Here is a 25,470-nt window from a genome sequence, read left to right as displayed (position 1 = left end):
TTTTTTTTTGTTACTTATAGACATAAAAGTCAGAGGCCAGCATGAACCTAAGTTAGAGATAGAATATAGTCAGTGTGGTTAAGAAACTTAGAAAATAATTAAAGAATGTTAGAGCCAAGGAAGGGATGTGTGGAAGCTTGTAACTAATGGAGTTTGGTGTATGCTCGAAAGTGCTCATGAAATGAAGGTGTCAGTGAATCTTCTCATTTCAATGGTTCTTAGATCACGCTCCCTGGAGGTTACTCTGGGTTTTGTACAGCAACTCTGTAGCTCTGAACTGAGGAGTCAACCTGTTGTGAATGTGAACATGGATGTGAGTCTAGTTTATTAAGCATGTGTTATGCTCTGTCAACAGTTGTCAATGGATGGATGCAGGAATGAGTGATGTGTCAAGAAAAATAATAATGGAACGACTTGACCTTTAATCATCTTGAGTGGAAGGACCGAAGCTTAAAAGCTTAAAGATGTATTTATTTTTATTTTAGGCTCACAAACATTGAGCATGCCCGTGTGTCTGTGCAGCACATGTATCTACCGCCTACGAGATCAGAAGAGGGAACCAGATCCCTCGGAACTGATGTTACAGACAGTTCTGTGCTGCCACAAGGGTGCTGGGAACCAAACTCGGTCCTCTACATGAGTAGCAAATATCCTTAACTGTTAAGCCATCTCTCCTACCCCTGGGGGCTGAATTGTAAAGAGTAGAAAGACAAAAAACAGGTTTTTCTTCCTCCCTCCCTGTGTCCTATTTTCTTAGCATCAAGAGAAGGATAAAAATAGCCATGGCCTGTTGCTGACTTCTGAGGGATGTGGGAAAGGATAAATACATTAGGGTGTGTCAAGCTTCTGAAGTTCCTTGGAGAGAAACTGCAGTTCTAATTTCATAATAACAGGCTACTTGTAAAGCATGTTCCTCTAAACATAGCATATATGTATCTTCAGACTGAGGTTGGAGCAGGTCCTGTGCCCATTGGCAAACTTCTGCCAACTCACCTGGCCCTTCGCCTGGTGCTCACCTGGGGCTCAATGTGGGCAAATACTGAATCTGAGTTTATTTACGTTGAACAGTTTGAGCTGGAGGTATGATGTCTTCCTGCAATGAACTGAATAGGGGCAGGGATGGCTTTGATGCCACCTTCTTCTGTCTATCCAAAGCCCTGTGACTGTACTACACTCCAGGAAAGAGGGCAGGAGGGAGAGGAAAACAAACATATTGTTCTAATTAGAAAACTCATATCAAGATCCCCACCTCAATAAAGAGAAGTGAAATAAAAATAAAAGCTTATTATTTCTCTCTATATTGATCCAGACAATATATCTAGATTTGCCTGGATTCTAGATGTAGAAAAGACTTCTCTACACAGTTAAACACAAAAAAGAATACCCAAAGTAATGTTTTCCACAGTCTGTAAAACATCAGACACCAAATAAAAAGAAACACATTGTTAAATGAGACTTTGCAGTCCCATGATATCGGTGAGATTTTTAAAAATCATTATACTGACATTGTGTGCCTGGACTTCAGTGCGTGCTGGGAAGAACACATGAGAAATAAGACCTACATGAGCAAAGAAACCAAAACTGTAACTTCACACAAATTAGAAGCCAGGTTGTACCTATGTTATGTACAATAGAGTTTTTTAACATATGAAAATACCACATGCTTTTAAAATATCAAATAAGAGAAGCTGCATTTGTGCTGAGCTACATTCTTATTTCCCTTCAGGACACTGAATTTGGAAGTCTCTGATCTCTGATTCTGCATGGCTTAATTACTTCTTCCCAGGATGGTTCTTTTTCAATTGTCTTCACTTTGTCAACTTAGACAAAAGAAACTGTTAGTCTCCTAAGCTAATTTTTAAGGATCATTTTGTCCTCTAGATGGGACCATCAGGAAAGAAAATTTATTAGTTACTTTGCTCTTTGCTGTGACCAAACACTGGTCACAAAGCAACTTAAAGGAGCAGAGGTTACTTTGGCTCAGGGTTGAAGAGGATACAGTCCTTCATGATAAAGAAGGTTTGGAAGCAGGGGGCTCCAAACAGAGAGTCTAGAGGGCTTGTTCTTGGCTGGCTTTCTCCTTTTCCACTTTTGATTTAGCCTGGGGACCTAGGCCATGGATGATCCTACTCAAATTCAGGGCTGATCTTTCCATCTCAATTAATCCTCTTTAGGAAAGCCCACTCACATTCGAATACACCCAAAGGTGTGCCTCATTACTACCCCAGGGTTCCGAGTTGACAATCAAACTTGATCACCGCAGGAAATACACAGCTTTGTTTTGGGGGGGCTCGGTTAATGCACTGAGCACTGTTTCTCCATCCTTGGCTCCAGAGCATCCTTCTGCCTTGTCCTACAGGGGCTCAGTCTGAATCTGACTTCTGTAAATACTAAGGAAACCCAAGAGAGGCTAGAGGGATACTATTCACATCCTCTGTTGTCACCATGATAATCTTAGTTACTCATTTCTTCCAATTTTTAAGGCACAGTATTTGGAGTGTGACTGCCTGGGGTGAGACCACAGAACAAGTATTTTCTACTGTGTGACTATGGATACACGCAGGTCTTTGTAAGTCAGTAACATTGTAACACCTATCTTTGAGTTGTTGAGGGTAGCTCTATGCCCTTCAGGTAGCCCTGCAAATGGTAGCTATTACATAATGATCACCTCCTTCCTGTCTCCTTCTTATCATAGTATTGTCTCAGGGCCACATCACATTAAGTCTAAACACCATAAGTCTAAGTAAGCCAGCTCTCCCTGATTCGGCAGCACTTCCCTTGGAATACTGAACATTGAGAACACAAAGATAAGAAACCATCCTTACAGACTTGGAAGGAGAGGAGAGAAATACGATGAAAATACGTTGCATGAAATTCTCAAAGAATTAATAAAAATACTATTTTTGAAAGAAACTATCTTTACCCTTAAGAATGTAAGTTCAGTGTCGATGGTAAACATAGATGCTCACAGTGTAAAGTAAGGAAGTACTGATGACCACTAGGTGGTTTGATAGCATTTCATTCTCCTAGTCCCGGACTAGGAACAATAGAGAAGTGTAAGAGATGGTAAACATAGTGTGCTTACTATCTGTTATTGTGTGCTGGTGAAAGCCTTGGGTCAGACGGGCCTGTGCTGTCTGTATTACAAACTCTCCTCAACAACTTGCAGCCCTTTGTGGAAAGCCTGCATCTGTGGGATAGAGGGTGTGGAGGAGTCAAAAAAGGAGGGAAGAGAACTGAGTTTTATTCGGTGACTGAGATGATCTATTTGTCCACCTCCTGAGAAAGGCAAGTTAGCACGGATGGTCAGAAAGTATCTCCCTTCTCGTCCCAGGACGTCAACCACTGTTCTGATGACCAAGGGAAGTGAGTCCATAGTCCAGGATGTGGTCAGAGTGTGTGAGAGAGAGAAGGGCTCCTGGAGATGCCTCACAGGATAGATAGGAAAGATAGGGGGGTAGAAACTGAAGGGTGCTTTAGGCATCTCTGTAGGCAGAGAGACGAGCCAAGGCTCTCGTAAGCTCCTGCCATCTACATCCAAATTACTAGAGTATCATCATTACTTATCTCTTCAGCTCTTCTCTTTGCAGCCACAGGAACAATAGAAAGCACTGCTTGTAGCTGTTAATGTTCCCAGTTGCCAAAGATATGGCCCCAGGAACCCTGGATACCTACTCCTTTCTTGCTTACCTCCCCAGAATTGGGGCCTTGCCACTTCCACATTGAATTCATTGAATTTAAAACTCCAGCAGCATCAAAGCACCTTTCGTCCAAGCTTACGAGAGCCTTGGCTGGTATTCCTCAGTACCATCCCATTGTTAACCTGATGCTCTGAGCTCTCCTGCCTTTCTGTGTCTTTCCTCCTCTTTCTCTCTTCTCAATGCCTTTCCACCATTGCTGACTCTGGGACTTTTCTATGACACAGACCCTGAGCCACACACCTTAATAACATATTTTTATCCTGTTTTACTTTGTCAAAAAGAAACATATGGAAAAGACACAAGATCCAAACAATCTGGATGGAAAGACAGTACAAGGTAGACCTTCCTGGCATCATTTCTCCAAAGGCAATTACTGTCATTTTATAAAACACTGAGCTAAAGAGATACAAAACCAAGGAGCTATATACTAATTAGGTGGCTAACAGAAGGACTTCCCATCTTCACTGTCTTCCTTCTCTACATTTCTCCTTTTACCCATAGTGGTCCAGAGTTAATCACATAATTAATTCAAATTGTCTCATAAATGTCGGCTTATATCACTGGATACAATGATTTTCCAAATTCAGTGTAGTACTAGACACAGAGTAGGTTTTCAATAACTACTCTCTGATTAATTGATACTGATTAATTAAACCTTGAGTTAATCCGTACTAGCTTAACATGGTTCATGCAAACCTTGAATGGCGGCCCAGCTCATCCCTTTTACATGGTTAGCTTTGCAATAGCAGGTACTTAATTGATCGTATGTCTCTTTTTAGAACTCTGTAAAAGCAGTGGAAACAGCTACTGTAATAGATGCTGACATTCTAGTAACAAAGTCACTAAAAAATCTAATGCTTAAGCTATTCAAGTCTCATTGCACTGGTCATGCAACACAAATTTGAGGAGTCTGGGTATAAATGATGGGAAATACAGTGCAAAGCCGCCTGCTTCACCCAACAAGCTACTCCTTCTGCTACTTCTACCTACTTATGTGAGGCTACACACTCATAGGAGCCAAATCCTAAATGTTGGCTTTATTCCATTTATAATATTACATTAAAACGTGACCATCAGACACTTCTAACTCACTCTTCAGGTGAATGCATCTCAAGGACCCACGAGCAAAGGACCAAGTGTTTCTTCACACCAAGATGCAATGGTGTTTTTACTTAATAATGCTGCTGAGGTACATTTTCTTCTTCAGATTTGGCACTTCTTCTGCTGAATTAATTTCTTTTTTTCTCCTGACACTTTACAGTCCTGGCTTAAAATGCCTAAGGTTCTGCTTCCAGGGCATTCAGTTTTGATCTTTATTTGTAATGGCAGCAAAAGTTCTGTGAAAGAGTTCATGAGAGCTTCATGCATTTTATAAGCTCCAAGAAAAAAAACTTGCATTTCAGAGAAGGTGCATATCCTGTTACTTGGAAATAAGTTACAATGAAATGGCCAGCGTAGAAATGGGGCAATAAAGACAAGCTCAATTAATAGTCACCACAGTGAAGCAAAGAGGAGGCAGTGGTGATGCACGCTCATGACCCATTCAAAAGCAAAGGATAGCATAGGTGGTAGCAAAGGACACTTCGTCCCTGTACGAGCCAGTGAATCATTCTGTTTAGTACGTGGACTAGGAGAGGTGAAGGGTCTCTGCTGAGATCAGTCAAAAGTAAGTTTGCAATTAAGGAAGGAAATAGTTAACTGTAAGTAACATTGTGAAAAAAATGATTTTTAGAAAAGTCTTGTTCACTTCCACCCCTTTAAAAAGAGATACCATGAGATGAATGCAGTATGATTGGGAATATCTATAGTATTGCATCTTGTGTGGGCTGTGGAATAAACAAATCATCTCATCATAGATGCTGTAGTGAGTAGGTTATTTAATTATATCGCTGGGCTGTGACTTTCTGGGTGCAGCAGGCAACAGTGTAGGAAGAAAGCAGAGACGTACTAGCTCGAGGAAATGGGGAAGAGAAGAGTGGATCAGGAGGCATTCCAAGGCATAAGCAAAGGCAGAGCACCTTAACGGCGGATGACAAACTGTGGATGTGGACATGAACTTGAGCAGAACAAAGAGCTTGCGATCAGAGGTTGGCCATGTGTGAATTAGCACAAACCTGCGTAAATACGCATGCGTGTGAGCTGTAGTGCAAGGACATCTGATGTGAAGGGAGAGCTGGGAGTTTGGAAAGCCTTCTTCAGAACCCAGACCTTAGCGTGAAGGTGAGACACTACACAGGAAGCCTTTAAGGTACAGAAGTGGCATGGGAATCCCCATGAGGCTAGAATGGAGGATGACTGGGAAAAGGAGAGGAAGGAGTTCAGCCAGGAAATAGGTCCTGTGCTTAGTAGTGAGGACCAGAACAGGGAGGGGTCAGCAATGAGTGGGAGAGTGGAGACTAGAGCAATCAGAACTGCAGGGGAACGGGCAGGACAAGTGACGGGCAGGACAGGTGACAGACAGGACAGGTGACCAACAGACGTGAGAAAGGAGACTCTGGACTGGTAGTTCGATGTTTACTTGGGATTGTCAACATGATTGGATGCAGATCCACTTAGCAGAGGTTGCCTCTGAGTGTGCCGGTGGACTCAGTACTAGACTGGTCTAAGTGCAGAATAAAGACCCATTCAGAAAATTGGCAGCGCCACCCTGGACTGTTGTCTTGGACTGATCAGAAAGGAGAAAACTAATGAAACACCCAGATTTGTGTCTCTCTACTTAACTACACTTGCCTTATGCTCCTAAAACCACAGCCCAAGAACTCTCTACTTCATTTCTCCTCCACAATGGACTGTAGCCCCAAACCATGAACTTGAACAAAATAAACTCTGCCTTTCTTATATCATTTTCATGAGATATTTTTCAATGAGAAAAGAAATAACATGAGTGTCATGCTTGGGTGAGTGGTGAGTAAGAGAGTGGTTAAATTCAGGATTCAGATAGACTCAGAGAAGCATTTAAAACAAGGCCACAGCTTTCAACACAAAGAAATGCCTGATTATATGTGCCAGTGTCTCACTGTCGCCCAGACTGGTATGAAATTCATTATGTTGCCTACTAGCCTACTGGCAATGATCCTCCTGCCTCAGCCTCCCAAGTGCTGGGCTGACAAGCATGAGCCACCATGCTCAGCTCCCATTCTTTATGTGGTGTTTTTCTTTTTCACCTATTCAAATAAGTGTGCATATCTGCAGTAATATAATACCAATTATTATTAACTATATATGATTTGCTTATACTATATAACATTTATGTAATTATTACTTATTAGCATTTACTCACCATGTAAAGGAGAACTAGAAAACCCTCCTGGCAACAGCTGCAGTTTAGGAATCCTAACTTGGAGTCCCCAAGAACCTTCGGACTTTGGAGACAAAGACGCACATACTTGGGCAGCTTATGCACAAAGAGCTGGTGCTTGAGCCGCCAGGTGCTCGGGCTTATTTCCCCTTAATAAAAAATTTAAAACAAGCCTTAAAAGGTTATGGTTTATTGGCTTTAAATCCTACAGAGTAAGCATTTCACAGTTTGAAGCATTGATTTTTTTTTCTTAACTCAGTAGACGAACTGTATAAAATGAAAGCGCTTTTTAATTGCACTTGTTATAGTTATGCTGTATGAAAATGCAGGATAAGATCATTTTGGAATCTTAGGACACAAAGGAAAAAGGAAACAATGTTGCAATGTTCTCCTTGGCTGACATTCACTTATTCACTGCTCTGTGCATTTCTTCAATAGCTTCTTCATGTCAAGGGCTTTTTGAGGGGACAGGCATGTGACAAAGATCTTCATGGGGATGACTGGTTAGACAAGACATCTGGACAATGCAAATGGTATTGGCATCGTGAACCTTATTGGGGTAACTGTAAGATGGGATGGCTGAGTGTATACCACAGATGGCAATATGGTTGGAGTTTGGAGACAGGCCGAGGCCTGAGAAGAAGGAGCAGGAATGGGAGGAAGTTCACTGGTAGGAGGATGGGTGCATCTTTAAATAAGGCTATGATGACAAGCAAGAATCTTGGTGCCTCTCTGGAAACCTCTTTAGGATACATCTCTCTCTTGAAATTACTGTACTACAGGATAGAATTGTGTGCAAGGCTCTTGGTACAAATACACAGGGAGTTCTGGGAGGAAATGGTCCTCATTTGGGATGCGGGCTCAGGCATTGTGGGCAGTGCTTGGGTGGGGGATACTGAGCACTCTAAATAGATGAAAGCATTTCTCATTATTATGGTTTACAGTCCTCGATAGTTTTCGTGCTGATTATTTCATGTGTTTATCATTTGTATTGGTTCTTGGTGTATGTGTATGCGTGTTCATGTGTTTGCATAGGCTTTGCTACCTGTCTGGTCCTGTTTAAATTCCTGAGTAGCAACCAACATAATCCCACCTTGAAGTTTGACTTTAGATCTGTGACCTCAGCATTCCCATTCCAGCCTGTGTGAAATTTGTCTCCTGAATTACAATTCAGATCTTCTGAATAAGTCTCTTCAGCCATGCCTCAGTTTCCCTTAAGAGGAAAGTCTTGCTTGTCCCTGTCTTAATTACAAAGCTAAGCAACATTTCTTTTTAAAAGCAGCAACATGAAGGCTGTGACTTCCCTTGCCGAGCCAACCATTGACTGAGAGGTAAAAGGTTCTGTGCACTAGAGACCAATGATGTCATGAACCATCCTGATATGTCAGGAAATCTCTCAATTGGGCAACTGGGGGAGGAGATGGCAATCCATTCCCTCTGCCTCCTTTCTACATTTCATCTCCTACATCTCATTTTCACAATTGAAACCTAGCAAATATCCTTACCATCCAGGCATCCCTGATGTTCCCTTTCATGCCCTCTAATACTGCAATATTGAAAATCCAAGTGCCTTCTTCCAAGATCAAGCACCTACTAATATTACAGTGTTATCTTTTATCATTAGACTTCAGAATAAAAAAAAAGGAATTGTTACTGATCTCAAAAGTCCACCTGAAACAGTGTACAGCATCAGGTTAAAACAAAGAAACATTGGGCCTGTTCTAATTACTTGCAGTACTGAATGTTAAGGGATGGAACAGGTTGCCCGGGAGAGGTTACCAGCATCGTTTAAGATGAAGTAGAAGAAAGAAGCATGCAGCAAGCCACACTGTAACAATGGAGCTCACTCCCCGTCTAAAGGGCAACTTCAGAGGACTCTGTAACTGCCCTTTGAATATTAAAGGTGAGCTGCATCATATGAGCTCTGTGGCTTCCTGCAGAGACGGCATGTCGCACGGTAGGGCACAGGGCCGAGATGACTCAAAGTTTTTTCACATCAATACTAGTATGCTAGACCCCCAAAGACTACTTAGGTGGGAAGTTAAAGGAAATAAAACACTTTAAAGAAAAACTTAAATCTGGGTCCTGTCTAAAAAGTAACTGTCTACATTTTTGGCATCTAAGGAAAGCAGTGTAATTTCCCAGGTATGGTGCTAAGGTTTTATGGTACATGGCTGCTGTTGGTTTTTCTGAAATTTGTATTGAGAAAGTTTGATTTGAAATGCTTGTTCTTCTAGGTCAGGTCTTGGTAAGTCAAGGCTAATTCAGCACACTCTACTACTGGTCAAATACATTGTTTAGCAAATAAAACCAACTCATCAAATATGCAAACTTCTGTCTTATTTATGCCACACCAAACTTATCAAACAATAGCACCTACAATCTGTCCAGTTAACCAGGCAGAAGAGCCAGTGGCGGAGGGGGGTGTGTGCAGGCACACTTTGACAAAAGGACGGAGGTGAAGAGGGTGGGTCAACAACCCTGGAAATTAAAGCAGTTCATCAAACAGGTGACATAAGAGAAGAGTTTTACAATGCACCTGCCTGTTGAGCTGGATGAACTTTTGACCTGGAATCAAAGATTTGTCTCTGGACCTCCTTGATCACCATGGTCACCAATGAAACTGCTGGTATGTAACCCTGCAGCAAAATCAAACAGACTAATCTTAAGGAGCATGGTAAGGTTACTGGGACAGAGGCAGGGAGAGAAGGGCTGGCTGATCCCGCTAGGCTGGAAAGTGGATGGGGTCTCCTGTGGCAGGCGCCGGGGCCCTAAAGATCCACAAAGAGTTTTTGGATTTTGTTTTGTTTTGTTTTCCGAGACAGGGTTTCTCTGTGTAGCTCTGGCTGTCCTGGTACTCACTCTGTAGACCAGGCTGGCCTCGAACTCAGAAATCCTCCTGCCTCTGCCTCCCAAGTGCTGGGATTAAAGGCATGTACCACCACCACCACTTGGACAATGAAATCATAGGTTTGAAGTTAAATTTTGACCTGATTATATTTTAGGGTGTAAATATTTTACTTGAGAATATTAAGGGAAATTTGTTTACTTATGAGTCTTAAAAATAAACATGTTCCTGTTTGTCAGATATCCCTAGTAGGCCTGATTTTTTTTTAAGGGTTAGGGTTAGGGTTAGGGTTAGGGTTAGGGTTAGAGGGGAGATCGGGGTACTAGGAGGAGTGAAGATAGCAGAAACTGTGGTCAGGATATAATATATGTAAAGAATAAGATAAAATAAACATGATTTGAGCTCATATATGTACATATACTTGTTACTTTTTATATTTAAAGGAAATCAAAACAGTGTGTTAGGTAAGTGAACACAAGACTAGAGTGTTCATGTAAATGTGCTTATGTAACTCAAAATAATTTCTGTGTACTCTCCAAAAAGAGCATCCACGGTTACTTTACACTGAGTCTTCCATTATGTACATGTATTTAAAACTGTATGCTCATGAAATTTGAAGCACCAAAATAAAATGTATATTTACTTTTGCTTTAAATATCTGTCCAAAACTACATTTAGTTGTAGTTGACTCCCCCTACTGGATAAAAATGATATTTTTAAAAGTGAAAAACCTATTTTTTTCTCCTTCAAGATTTGACACATGAAATAAAGATTAATTTTAAAAATCTCTGACACATTAATATTTCCAAAGCCAGAGGGAAATCAAATTAAAAGGAAAAGATAATAATTATGAATCAGAATGGGATGAAAATAGTTAGAACACCTCCTGAGCACTATCTAACATTGAAACACTTGAAAGATTTCCCAAGTATATTCATAAGTATAAAATGGTCACATACAAGTAGTAAATGGCTTAGGATTCCAAATGGTCTTATTACGGTGGTGCAATGGCAAGGGGCTGTCTAAACCATGGCTGTGTCACCATTTTATCCCCAGCCCCTACTTCCATCGATAGCACAGAGCAGATGTTTGTAAATGGCACTGGGTGACTATGGATATAAATCTGAAGGGTTCTTCAACTCACTGTAGATTTTACTTCTAGGTCTAGAGACATAAATCTAGAAATCTAGGGCTCAGATAGAACACCACCACTGTCCAAGGTGGTGACTAGGTTAGGCAGTGTACTAATTCTGCACAGCTAGAACAAGAAGTGTCTCTAACTTTCAGAGAAAGTCCAATAAATCTAACACGAATAAGATCCTTCTAAGGATGTAGTGGTCATAAATGTGTTTGATGTGCAAAATTCAAAGGCTGTATAAAAATGGTTATTTTAGAACTGTGATTTTATAAAACACAATGAATATAATACTAGGAGTATCAACACACTGCACATCCAGGTTCCCCTTACTATCTTATAACTGAATGGCAGATTTATCAGAATAACAAGTGGATGTTGATGCATTATTAACTAAGCTCCATGCTCCTTACATTTCCTTAGTTTTCACATTTAATCTCTCTCCATCCCAGGATCCCTTCCGAGAGACACACTGCATGGCATTGGCATAGATCTTCCCTGTGGCAGTTTCTCGGCTAGGCCTTGATAACCTGATCTTAAAAGTCTTGGACTAGACTCCTTGAGTGGAATTTACCTGATGCTCAGCCATGAATCACTGGGGATTCTAAGTTGCTGGGAGGAAGAACAAGGAGAAAGTCATTTCCATCACACTTTTCTGAGCAGACACCTGCAGCCTCAGACATCAAAACCTCTGGTTGAGGAAGTGTTTGCAAGCTTCTCTATGGCAGTGTCCTCCCAACTTTCGCTTTCTGCTCTGTGCCTTTTGGAAGGAGGCCAGTCAGCATCCACAACTCCTTCTGAAGGAGTGGAGGTTTATGTTATACCTGTCTATGATGTTTTAAGAACACCAGAGCACCTAATGATGTCATAAATGAGAAAACAATCACTATGATAGGAAATGTACCCTGCCTTTAACACTCGCTGTAGGGACTCTGAAATAATAGTTCTTTTTGAGAGAGAGAGAGAGAGAGAGAGAGAGAGAGAGAGAGAGAGAGAGAGAGAGAGAGGCAGAGAGACAGAGAGACGGAGAGAGGGAGAGAAAGAGAGACAGAGAGACACACAGAGAGGGACAGAGAGAGACAGAAAGACAGAGAGACATAGAGACAGAGAGAGACAGACAGAGACAGAGAAAGAGACAGACAGGGAGGGAGGGAGGGAGGGAGGGAGGGAAGGAAGGAGGAAAGGAGAAAGGAAGGAGGAAAGGAGGAAGGAAGGAAGAAATACAGACAGACAGACGAAGGTTCAGTGTCTAAGACATTTTCATCAACTAAATCGCCTGTAGTTTCCCTATCCTCCAAAGGCAAGTGGGTCAGTCATTCTCCTTTGCCTCTTAGAAATACATTTTGTTCCTGAGGTAAGTTAATATTTATTTGTTAATATCTTTGAGTGTGTCATTTCTAAACCCAATGAATTTATTTCCCACCTATGTATTAACCTTATATCTAGAGGCAATATGCAGAAAAGCCAGTGTGCCTTCCCTGAGAATTTACTGCTGTCTTGACCCCTGAGTTAATGACATTAAATACAAAGGGAGAAATTCAACCCACCCCTCTCTGTCATGCACGCTGTGAGGCCTTTATGATTAAGGACAATCTTAACATAAATAATGCACGATCAATAATGTAGTATACCAAATTGTGTTTAAAATATTCATGTCACTCTTCTTAAAAAATAAAACTACAAATTGCAATCCAGGCTAAGGCTTCTGAAGGTAAAGGCATCCAAGATATAAATGAGCCTGACCATTTCATTCCCCACTCTGAAATGGATTTATACAGGAATCTTCCACAGGCCTCCCTGCCTCTCTGGACTATCACAAAACTATGTATTGTAATAGTAGAAACACAGTGTGTGGGTCATATAGTGTAGGCTTGCCTTCATGTAATCTGTTGTGGGTTTATAGAAGGTAACTTCTCCTTCATTCTTCAACTATAGTGGGATAACTTACTAGCACAGTAGAATAGCTTCTAGCATCAATCTAGAACTCTGGCTATTTGATTTAGAACTCACTTGCTCAGATCCCTACTTTAAGAAGGGGAATTATCAAAAACACTTGGTTAAAAATGAGGTGAAGAACAAAGCAATGGTGACAAAGGATCTCAGTAAGGGGTGTTTTAAAAAGCATCTAAAGATGAAGAAGTCAAATGTGCTAAAACGGATGCAGAATTAATGTGTCTCAGCTGTCATTAGCAAATCCATCTCATAAATAGAATTCTACATGTCCATATAAGAATTAGAAATACCTAAGAATTTATAAGTACAATGGAATAATCACAAGAGTTTTCTGAGCTCAGCAACCTTATCTCACCATAGATTAACAGAAGGTTTGGATATTAGGAAAATGAGATTTTCCTAAGCCCTGACACATATCAATTCACTCTCACCCTGCATACTAAATACCGTAGATTTAACACACATTAATGTTCAATGTGTTTTTTTCTTAGTAAAAGCCTTGAGTTAACACTGATATAAACACTGGGTAATTTATATATCTTGTAAATTAAATATCTATAATCCAAGGGATCAATGCATAAGTCATAGATAGACTAAGAATCCACCTGCCAATATTGCTCCTTTGGACTTTGGAATAGGCCTATTTGGGTCTTCTACATTAAATTCCATAACAGAAGCATGGCTAGAATACCTCAATCATTATTTTCCAAGTTACGCGAACACTCTGATTCATACATCCTAAATGGATAACACAAATCTGGATCACTGTTTGAACAGGACAAGGCTCCGATGGTTTAGGAATCCAGGCATTTTTTCCTCAGAGAAATAAGCAAAACTACTATAACAGTAGAAATCAACTGAGTTTAGCTATCCATGGACTGAACTTGGCTTATTTAGGTCAGTGGCAAAGATATCAACAAGTGACAAGCCATTTCTGTTTTTCTTTTTAATAGTTTTTAAATTTTATTTTTCTATATAATTTACCTTTATTTTATGTGCTGTGGTGTTTTGTGTGTTTTGTGTGCATGCATGACTGTGTGAGAGTATCAGACACCCTGGAAATGGAGTTACAGACAGGTGTGGACTGCTATACAGATACTGGGAATTGAACCCAGGTCCTCTGGAAGAGCGGTCACTGCTCTTAACTGCTGAGCCATCTCTCCAGCGCCTCCATTTTCATTTTTAGTTTGGGTACTTTCAACCTTAACATGCTATATGTTTTTGTTCAATATTCAGTGGCATAAAGTGGAGGGTGTAAGTCTGACTCCGGGCTCTAGTTTACATGTTCATATCTTACAGTGCATACTTGGCACTATAGAAGCAAAAAGATATTTTATCTTAGAGATTGTTATATATAGTTATATTTTAGTGAAAAGAAATGAAGTATGGTATGAATTAAAGCCTTTGGTACTGTGATTTTACAGACTTGCAGTAAATTACAGTATCACATTCCCTACTGCGTAACCCAAGCTAATATAATCAGGTTCATCTTAAACTATAGTTTCATTCATGCAATCGTCACCTTCTAAAGCTGTTATTAATACACTGGTTCTCAACCTTTCTAACACTGCGACCCTTTAGTACAGTTCCCTATGTTGTGATGACCCCAACCATAAAATTATTTTCATTGCTATTTCATAACTGTAGTTTTGCTACAGTTATGACTCATAATGTAAACATCTGTGTTTTCTGATAGTCTTAAGTGGCCCCTGTGAAATAAACATTCAACCCCAAAGAGCCACTGTGTTAGGTATCAGTGATATGGTAGTGTAAAAAACTTTGGCTTGGTGCTCACTCCTGGCTCTGAAGTCCTTTTGTTATGTATAGCAAGAAGCTTTGCTTGCCCAACTTTACTGCTAGTGTGAGCTCACCAAGGACAGGCAAGAGTCTTTGAAATCTATGTACTCCTAGAACAATATCAGAAGATTGAGTTCAGAACAAATAATATTTAAAGACTGATGAATAAACACTGGATATGCAGAAAGAATATTCAAAATATTCCCATAGACCACTTCTCATCTATATCATGAGCCTTTCAACCAGAAAAAATAAATAAAAAAATAGACCAACAGATTTCTTTCTCATCTTCTGAAATAAACATACATCCTTCAAAATTTTCTTCACTGTCTTGTCTTACAACAGTAAGTTTTTCTACTTATTCCAATTAGGACAGGGCATCAATAAATACATCTATCCAGAGCCTAACAGGAACCTATCTAAGAATTAGGACAGTGATAACCTAAGACACATGATTATCATCCAGTGACGTCATTCTTCAATGTACATTTATCGGTCATTTACCTGGAGCAGGCAGTGTGCACATTATGGAAAACAGGGATGAAATCTCTAGTCATGGAGTTTAAAATTCAGGAGTCACTGTTGTACCTTGCGGTTGGCCTGAGCCATCTAGGAATCTTGGCTTTCCCATGAGAGAGAATTCCCAGAGAAGGGATGGAAGTTGACAAGCTGGACTCCTGAATGTCACACTCCTAATGGCATTGTTTCCATAGGGTTGCTGGTCATTGGCTGTCACATCCCTTGCTCATCCTTCACAGTCCTCCAGTGCTCCCTCTCCTGGTAACTTCTCTGGCCTTTCCTTCCCTCTCCCAGAGTTAGCTCTTTCCTTCTATGCTCATATTTCTTGTGCATACACCTCTGTCCTTGACAAACGTACCATAATATCATAAAATCCATGGATTAACACATCTGCTTCCCTTACTAGATGGATTAGACTGCACATCATGGACACAAATTGTGCATAGGAGTGGGGAGGGTTGAGAGGGGTGGGAATAAAGACCGATTTTAATTTACAAGTTTCAATCCTTGGTACTTGGGTCTGTGGATTCTGGACACCTGAGAGGCAAAATCTTGTTGTGGTTTAGGCATAAGCATGTGATGTGGAGCAAGAGAACATAGGAAAAGTCTAGGGAAAGATAAAGCTCCTACAACATGTTCCCAGTGATTGGCTTCCTCTAGCAGGTACAACTTTCTAATTTTCCTACCTTCCAGAGACACTAATTTATTATGTATCTATTAAGGGATTAATCCATTAAATAGACCAAAGTCCTCAGAATCCAATCACTTCTCCCAAAGCCACCATTTGACAACTCAGGTGCCAGGACATGCAGCTCTGTGGTACATTTCATTTCCAAATCATAACACTAGTGGAAGGGCTCTGTCAACAGCCCAGCTTCTACATGCCCTTCATTCTGCTGCCTAGCTCAGAGCCTATATGCCTGGGTGGCCAGGGAGCATTCATTAAGTTATCGATCAAAGTGAAAAACATAACAGCATACTTACAGAAAGGGCTGGGAATTTCCCTAGACTAAGACAGGGACAACTTAAAACTATCATTTAAATTCACTCTCATTCATCCAGTGACCAGCACAGTTCAATCCTACACTACCAGGTTGTTTTTATAAGACATAGAACTTTATTCTATTACAATTTTTCTCTAGATGTCTTCAGCTATAATTTTTAAGTCCAGTAGTTGGTATTCTAACCCCATACCAAAAAAAAAAAAATTATGTTTGTCTTACTTTCTAAATCTAATCATTACTTCAGTTTGGTCTGGTTTGAACCTAATGAGCAATGTAAAAAAAAAAAAATCAAATAAAATTAGGATCCAATTCACAATTTAAGGGTTTGATGGACCTGAATGTAAAATACTCGATGGAAAAATTCTTCTATTCACACTGTACTTTATTAAAATTGATGATTTAACTCTGAAATTCTTAACAGTATTCAAGAGATAAGAATCTGCTCAAAGCATGACAGATCAGTAAATGGGTCACAAAATCCCAGCTTCTCTGTAACTGTTAAATCACCTCTTCAAATAAGACCAGCACAAAATGGTTATGTTTTTGCAGCTTTTGAGATATTAAAAGATAATTATTAAATAAACACTATGTTTTTGCATGTATAGCTGACACACTTTAGTAGATTCCTGGAAAATTCATGCCATTGAGTCTTATTTGTTATACATTTAAGGACAGCTTCTTTTTTAAAAAATGTTATACATTATGTGTACTGTGAATAGCATTCCTCATCTTTCAGGTGGTTAGTCCAGATAAAGGTAAGTGACTTTGGGTTCTTCTCCAACCATACACCTCCTTACCAACTCATTAAGTCTAGGTTCAACAAATAATCACTAAAACTCTCTGGAGACTCCCTGACTTTTCTGATTTTGATTCTCAGTGATCTCTCCTATCACCCCCTCAACTGCAGCCAGAGAGTCTTATAAATTCCCATATAACATGTCTGCAACTATTTTCTGTTGCCAAGACTATAAAGATATAGTTTTTAGCAGTATACATGGGGGTCTTGTGATCATCCTCACAGGCTAACTTTGTGTTTGGCTTTGACCTAACAAATAGTACTTGCTATTTTTCTTGGGCTTTATAGAATGCATTGTGTGGTCTTGTGTTTCCTCAGACAACCTTTTCCCACTCATGGTCCCCAGAACCTCTCCTGGAATCAATGGGCTGTCACATTCCTGTTTGATCCCTCAGGTCTCACCTTCAACGTAGTTCTACAACTTTGGAATGGATGCTTGATTTGAACCAATGCATTGCTGTCAGTCCATCTGTCTCCCTTCTAGATAAAGCATGGTTGGAAGGAATAGTTCTTCTTATTTCTGTTACCCCGTGTCAGAAGGTTTGCCTGGAGTAAGGCAGACAGCCAATCCTTACAAGTTGAATAAGTGAATGCTTGCTTACCTTTCCATAAGACTGATTCCTGGGAGAACAGTGACAGAAAATTGTGCAGACAAGTAGCAAGTGAGCACATAGCTATACAGACAAAGCTCTCCATCAGCTGTACTCAACCTGCAGTTGGCAACCCCTTTACAGAGCTAACAACCCTTTCACAGGGGTCGCGTCGGACCACGAGAAAAGCACAGGTATTCACATTATGATTCCTAACAGCAGCAAATTACAGTTAAGAAGTAACAATAAAAATAATTTAATGCTTGGAACTCACCACAGCATGAGGAACTGTAGTAAAGGGTCGCAGCCTTAGGAAGGTTGAGAACTGCTGGTCAGGATTATGACACAAGGATTGCTGCTGCACCCCCCCAGCCACTTCTCTCCTTTACACCCCACCTCCCACCCCAACCCCCTCCACCCCACCCTGGTCTTCACCAGCTCTGCAGGGGGGACTTTGATGAAGATACTTCGGATCTAGAAGCTTAGGGGGTTGTAACTACTTGGAATAATTTAAGAGTGTGTTCTCCAAGATGGCCGTCCACTCAGGCTATCCAGTCTCTGGGTAGTCCTTGGGCTGAGAGGAACAGTGTTTACCCAGAGTAAATATTTTACCTGTCTATCTATTTGCCAACCCATAGATGGTACTTTCTAGAGTTATTTAAACATAATTCTTTGAAGTAGGATTTGCTCTGGATGATATATGTAGACTCACAGTGATTTCCTACAAGAAAATGAAATATCCTTATTTTCTTTATCTAGCATAATTATAAGCTCTACCCCTTCTCTGTGTTAATTGGACCAATGAGAAAGAAGAATAAATGGCATAAACAGAAGCACAAAAGGCCAAGTACTTTTATTATGTTTCTCCCATGCCTATGTGAATACACTTGCTTTACTTATTTTTCTTTTGAGTGTAAACAGTTCGAGGAAACAGAGTTTTTAATCAGGAGAGAAGATACTCTGATGTTTTGTCACTGACTTTCCTATCTGATCACTTTTTATAGGGTCTTGGGAATGGATAAACTCACTATAGGGGAAGGGGTTGGGACATAGGGGTCCCAAGAGGCAGCTCATGGAATCTGCATGGAGAACATTCATGAAGGAAGCTGGATATCAACCAAGCTGAACCTCATCATTTTGGATCTACCAGCCTCTCAAACGTATTCTCTCAAGTGAGTGGATGGGTTAAAAGTGCCATGTATTTAGGTCCTAGAAGGACTGAATTAAAATCCAAAGGCCTCTGTCACTTCAGGATTCTGGATGTGGGAGAGCACCAGGTGCACCACTGCACGGGAAGGGCATTGAACAATGAAATCTCTAGGTTCCAAGTCTTGACACACTTTTGATAACACCGTGCAGCCCATTCCTCAAACTCTCAAGATAGGAAGGTGCCACGCAGACTTTGCGTGACAGCAGTTTTTGAGGTGAAAGCTTCATGGAAGCCAGTTTCCTACTCCTGCATCCTCCTCCTTGGCATCCCCTAACTCAGAGGTAGTCCAGATATGTCCTTGTGAACTCGCATGCTAGGTGCCCACCAAGATATGATTTACTAATACCTAGACAAAATTGGACATTGCACTCTGATCTTTACCAATGTTCCAAAACATCTTAGCCAAACCCCGGCTTGGAATTTCATAAAGAATGTTGCCCATCCAAACTAATTGTCTTCAGCCTTGTGGGTAGGGCATGGAAGCTTACAGAATTGGAGACTTATCCCAGGGCAAGGTCAGGTCAAGAATTAGCAAGAGACAAGTCTCTACTAGCCCAGAAGATTAGCATAGTGGGCGTTTTACCTAGGATGGGCGGGACCTTGAGCCAAGTGTTGGTGTGTGAGAGGGTGTGTAGCATTGAGCAGTGGAGCATTCTAGATTCAAGATTCTAGATTCTAGCCTCTACCCTCCTGGCTGGCGCACCCACAGCCCCTTGGCACTCTGGCCAGGCCCATGCTGCCGGAGCATGCTCTGAGCCTGGGGGTGCTGCACCAGTCCAGAGGATATGGCTGCTGTTTTAGACCCAGTGTGTTTCAGGTGGCCTCAGATGTACCTTGACTACTGAGCTGCCAGACTTCTCTTTCTCTTTTGCAATGATTGTAAAAGCCTCATGCCATTTTTGAGAAATACATTCAGATACCACACTTCCTTGTGTCAACTCTATCACGCGCCAAATTCCCTTGCCCACCTGGCCAGAACTATCATCCCCCAGAATAAGGGCTCCCCGCAAGAAACCCCCGTCTGGTCCGTGGCAGGAAGGAATCCCAATTCAGGCACTTTCTCACCCTTCCCGCAAGCTCAAACACAGCCCCAACAGGAATTTGATCAGATTATGAAAATATCATATGACCAGGTTACTCTGATTAATACTTATACAATTCTGTTTTTATGATGAAATACAGTCTAAATACTAAAAACCGTAGTCCCAAGTAATCTTTTGATGTGTAACTTAGTTTTGGATTGAAAATACCCTCTACTGAAAGAAAAATGTTACACATGATAAAATACCTACAACAACCTGTTCTCATACTTGGATAACTCAAGGCAGAAAATGAAATATCTTGAATTTTGTAGACAGAGGGCAGTATGCACAAGCCAACTGTATAAGCAAAAAGCCTGTGTCAATTTTATAGGAAATAAAATTCATGTACAACAGCTTTGTATAGTATGACTTTTAAGCATCAAAGCTTATTTACATATTTATAGAGGCTTGGTATTTTTGGTCATTGTGAAAGAAATCACTATATGGCCATTTCAGAGAATGTGTGCATCTGATGTCATCATGGCTTTGGAAATGGTGCACTCACAGATGTAGTGGCAAGCAGAGTGCCAGAAAGCTCAGTAGTTAAAAATGATCACCAGTCTTGTCATGCTCTGTCATTATGCAAATGCAAGAAACATGTTGCCAAAGTGACTTATATTAGTGTACTGAGAGAGAATTGAAAATATAATCTTGAGCAGATCATTCTAAAAATTACTCATGCCTTAAAATGGGGATGTACATCCAAATGTAACCACATTAGTCTTTTCTTCAAATGTTCGTGGTATTCCACTAAAATCCAACACAGAGACATGGACAAATAATATTAATTTAGTGGAGCTTAAAAGATATTAACTTTAAATATTTTTGCCTGTTTGGGAAGAAATGTCTTACCCATTTTTGTCTCTTTGATTAACAATGACTAACTGGTAGCCTCTGTGTAAGAAATGACAGTTGAATGGTACGCCCTGTTTCCTGCAACAATATGTTTACAGGCATAGGAGCACTGATCAAATCAATGCTACCCAGGGTCATCACAGTATAGTTACCATGGAGACATTTCTCTGACTCCAGACTTCAGCAATTGCACTGCAATTTTCTTTAAACCCCTACCTAGCTTCCAGATGTAGATTCTTCCAGCTGTTCAGAAAGGGGCTGGCTGTCCTCCTGGGCTATTGGAGCATAATCAATGGCATTGAAGGATTCTTCCTACCTCAGGTGGCATCAGGAGCCGCCATCACAGGTGGAATAAGATGGGGATGAGGAAGCCTCCAGGAAGAAAATTAAAGGGATTTTATTTTTATTTCTTTTCCAATTTGTTTAGCCTAAAAATCTACTTTAACTCCACCACTTTCTGGACAGAGAACCCCAAAGTAATTAAAGTTCAAGCTTTTCTTTCTAAGGAAAAGATAGTAATAATTAAGACTAAAGTCTCCTAAGCTACTTTTCTAAAATTAAACTCCTTACTGTGTTCCTCAACAATTCATATCTCGATAAGCTCAGGGAAGAAGAAGATAAACACAGCCAGGCATGGCCCCCCTGTGCAAATTCTCACTTATGCTCTTTGTATACACAGGAAGGAAGATGCCTGTATAAATTGTTGATTCTTTCTCATAGAACACCCTGGAGATCTATAAATCTGCAGGAAAAAAAAAAAAAAACCTTTCCTACACCCTATAATAGAGACAGAGGATGACTATATAATTTATTGTCCAATTAGGAAAAATTTTAGAATGAAAGGAGGTGCCACTAATACCAATTACTAGGAAAGAGGCATGCTGGGACTCTCTAGGATGGCATTATTGTCTGAGTATAGCGGCATAAAACAAAACAAAACACTCTGAGAGCTAAAGATAATGGAAAGACAGTCATAACACTGATTTCCACACTTGAAGATTATAACACATAAGGACAATGGATATTATCCCATGTTTCTCTACAAGGCTATAACAACAACAAGGGGGAATTGCATTAAAGATATTTCTGCACCAGGAAAATGAACGTTTATAGCAATTAGATCCATCCACAATCACTGTGGTTTCATTCGGAAGATTTGGGCTCTCTCCTCCCTTCCCAATGACAGATGGTAACCTGGGGCAAACGCAGTGTGAACTAGGGAAGCAATGGACTTCTGGGAATGAGCTAGCACTCTCAGGTTCCATGGCATCACTGAGAGGAACTGAGTACAACACACCGATTGATGCCTTCAGAGCAAAGAAACACAACCCTTCCAAGACAGACATCAGATGCCTGCTGATTTAACTGTTCCCACCTGCTATCCTTCATAGATGCAACCACCCAACAACACAAGACCAGACTTGAGTGACTGAATTTCTCATACCCTATACCTCACTGAATAGCAATTGGCATGGAGCCTCAATCTCTGCAGATGTTTTCGCATATGTGTAAAGCCTTAGTGGTCAGAAGCAGAGATTTGAGAATAGAACACTAAGGTTCAGACACAGGTAGACTGGACAGACAATGAAAGGAAAAAGAGTGGAAGGGATCTTGGGGTCCACTCATTTTCTGAAAGGCCACAGACCTCTGAGTTTAAAGAATCTTCCTTAATAACACTCTATAAATTAAGAGCAAAATTGAAATTACATTACATTACTCATTAAATATGAGTCTGAGCAGAACACAGCCAGTGTGGATGGCAGATAACAGAAGCACTGAATGCAATAAAGTTGTAATAGCTTTCCACCCCAGAGAGGGAAGTTCTATATAATGGCCATGCTGAGCCTCCAAGTCATGCTAGATAGAGCCCACAGTAACTTGACTTTTATTTACTTGAAGAAACTGATAGAGAATCTGCTTAAGAAAATAGTAAACCTGAGGCAATTAGGATGGACAATAAGTAAGCTATTGTATTATTTGTCTCATAGAAAGTGCTCAGTATTTTCTCTAGGTCTTTAGCTTCAAGGAATCTGGATAGTGCAGGGAAACAGACAACCCATGACCAACTAGCACATGTCTCTCCCACAGAGGAGGATGCCAGAGTCATTAGAAACTTTAATGACATGGTGTTAACTCAGCTTTAGTATAAAAGTCTATCAACACTAAGTGTTTTTGTTTTACAAACTGGGTCTGAGGGCATAACCACTAATATTATTAAAAGCTTAATTACGTATTTATAATCAACCTGACCTCTCGTGGCCACGGAAGCAAAGTGTCATAAAACTATAATATTTTATTTTCATAGACGCCCTAAAGTATATTGCAATCATATAGAGCATGCACACTTGGTTGAGCAGGGTATTTTTAGCACGGGTCTAAAAGCATCACTGAGCCGGAAGAATCCAAGGCTCTAAAGCAAACAACTATCTTCATCTTGTCCATTAAGTAAGATCATCTGGGCCCTAAGAGTGACACCTGTTACGAGGAACAAATGCACATATCCTGCAGTGACCCATTTTACCCTTCAGGGTATCAATCAATAATGCCTGGCCATTTAGAACTAGTTAAGCACATACAGCACACAGCTTCATGAACTGGGCAAACCTTTAGTACAGTGCCAGCATAAAACAAAACTCTCTTTAAACACTGTAAACAGAATTTCTTCTAACACACCATTTAAACCTCTTGGTGTCCAAGAACATTCAGACCTCTCTGCGTATATCTATTCCTGGATTTGAAGGTCAAGATTAAACAATTCTGTGTGTCTTCATGAGACTGTAAGCAGGTGGCTGTGACGAACATCTAAAGGAAACACCTCCACTCCTGACAAGAGACAGAAGCAGTGAAATCAAATTTTCCAGTGCCTGGCATGGGATCTGCATTCTTCCCCATGTGATTTTGCACTGTCTCTGGGTGAAAGCGGTAGAGAATGTCGCCCTAACATTCTGCGGGGACTCAGTCCCCTGATGAGAAGATACAGAAAGGAAATAAATCCTAAGTGGCAGAACAGACTTCTGCTCAGTCATCCTCCTCTGTCATGTGCTAAGGAGGGAGCATGGACTGACCAGCTGCCACTGCAGAATGACGAAAACACAGGGCACACCTGCAGCCAACCAGTATGGAAAGTAAGCTGGCCGGGAATGCCTGTCACCACCCCCCCCCGGGTGCGCACAATCAATGGAAGAGTTGTGGGGACTCAACAGTGGTGCTAGGGTGACCGATTGTGTTGGGTTAATGGAGCAAGATGGGCAACGAAGAAACAGAAGGTTTGCATTTTATTTCCAGAAGCACTGCTTGCTCTCCATGTATTCGATACATGACCTCCAGGGAAAGGAGTGAAAAGGAACAAAAATATTATCGAAATGAGAAGGTGGGTGACAAGTTTCCACAGATAAGATTAAATAGATGGAATGAACTCATCAATTATGTGTATAAATCCTGAGGAGCTCATGGCATTTGCAAAGAAGGCTGGGAAATTCTGTAAAGAGAAGAGGTAAACTTCCCTAACAACATGGATAAGAAGAACGTGATTTTTCTTTTTTCTCTGCACCGTCCTCGACAAGGCTAAATCTGAACCTCAGAAATGTCCTGAATCCAGGAAGGTTAATTAGTACTTGTAGGTGTTAACATGATTTTATAGATGAGATCAGACACTCAGGAGAAAAATGCTACAACACACACTGTGAAGGCAAAAGACCCAGGCTGAAGGCTCAGGTTCTTGCATTACAAAAATAAAGAAAAAATAGATTAAAATGTTAATGTAATCTGTATTCTACTCTCTAAAAGAGAGTAGAGGTGGAGAGAAAGCTCAGTGGATGCAGTACATTCTAGAAAACAAAGTTCAGCTCCCCAGCACACTCAGAAAGAAATACCAGGCAGATGTCATGCATGGCACCTGATCTCTAATCCCACCGCTTGGGAGTTGAAGGAAGGGATGGCCAGTGAGAGCTGGCCAGTCAGACTAGTCAAGTTTGTGGATTCTGGGTTCACATGAGATACCCTGCCTCAATATATAAAGCAGATGGCAGGCTCTGAGACTCCTAGCATTATTAACCTTGGGCTTCCACATGCATGTGCACACACACAAATACACACACACACTCGTGATCATGCATGCATACATGAACAAACAAAGAAAAATGAAGATTTTAAAAAAAAAGTCTCAAGCTACTTTTAATTTGTAGGATTAGGTGTGGTTGTAGAGAGCAGGTGATACCAGTTCATAGTGCCTTCTCCACCGTGTGAGTTCTCTCTTATGAAAGAATTGAAAGGCAACTAACTCATGGCCAGGGTGGTGTCTCACAACAATATAGACAATGGCCTTGCTGTCTCGTTGGTCCACAATTCTTAGCACATGGTTCTTTGCTGTCTTTGAGTTCAAGAGTAGTTTTCAGATATCAGCTACTAATTCTATATTAAGCAGGAGAGAGAAAAGGTCAAGAGAAAAGATGCAATTAGCAAAGGTACTTTCTAGAAAGTAAATGTGATACTTTGGTCTACATTATGAGAGTCAGACCATATACTCACATGTAGCTCGGAGGTTATTCACCCATGTTACAAAGAAGAACAGGGTTGGGTTACTAAAGACAGAAAGGGTGGGTGAGCAAAAAGTCAATACTTAGAATGTATATGGCACCATGCTTTGGACTCCACACCAGTAGTTTTTTTTTTTTTTTTTTTTT

At 40.6% G+C, this 25,470-nt stretch overlaps 1 protein-coding gene and 1 long non-coding RNA gene across 10 annotated transcripts in view; both read right to left on the bottom strand.

The window, feature by feature from the left end:
* The window catches only part of Grip1 (glutamate receptor interacting protein 1), a 648,195-nt gene that overhangs the window by 291,669 nt on the left and 331,056 nt on the right, over nt 1-25,470 (bottom strand). The gene's annotated exons all lie outside the window — the stretch shown is intronic.
* The window catches only part of LOC116075876, an 11,848-nt gene continuing 11,321 nt past the window's right edge, over nt 24,944-25,470 (bottom strand). For both annotated transcript variants that reach the window (XR_004112750.1, XR_004112751.1), the window contains exon 3: nt 24,944-25,198. This is a non-coding gene — a long non-coding RNA (uncharacterized LOC116075876). The remainder of the gene's footprint in view (nt 25,199-25,470) is intronic.

Source organism: Mastomys coucha, unplaced genomic scaffold, assembly GCF_008632895.1.
Source record: "Mastomys coucha isolate ucsf_1 unplaced genomic scaffold, UCSF_Mcou_1 pScaffold4, whole genome shotgun sequence".
In the NCBI taxonomy this organism is placed as follows: Eukaryota; Metazoa; Chordata; class Mammalia; order Rodentia; family Muridae; genus Mastomys; species Mastomys coucha.
Note: the sequence above shows the minus strand (reverse complement) of the source record. Positions and strands in the feature narration are given on the sequence as shown.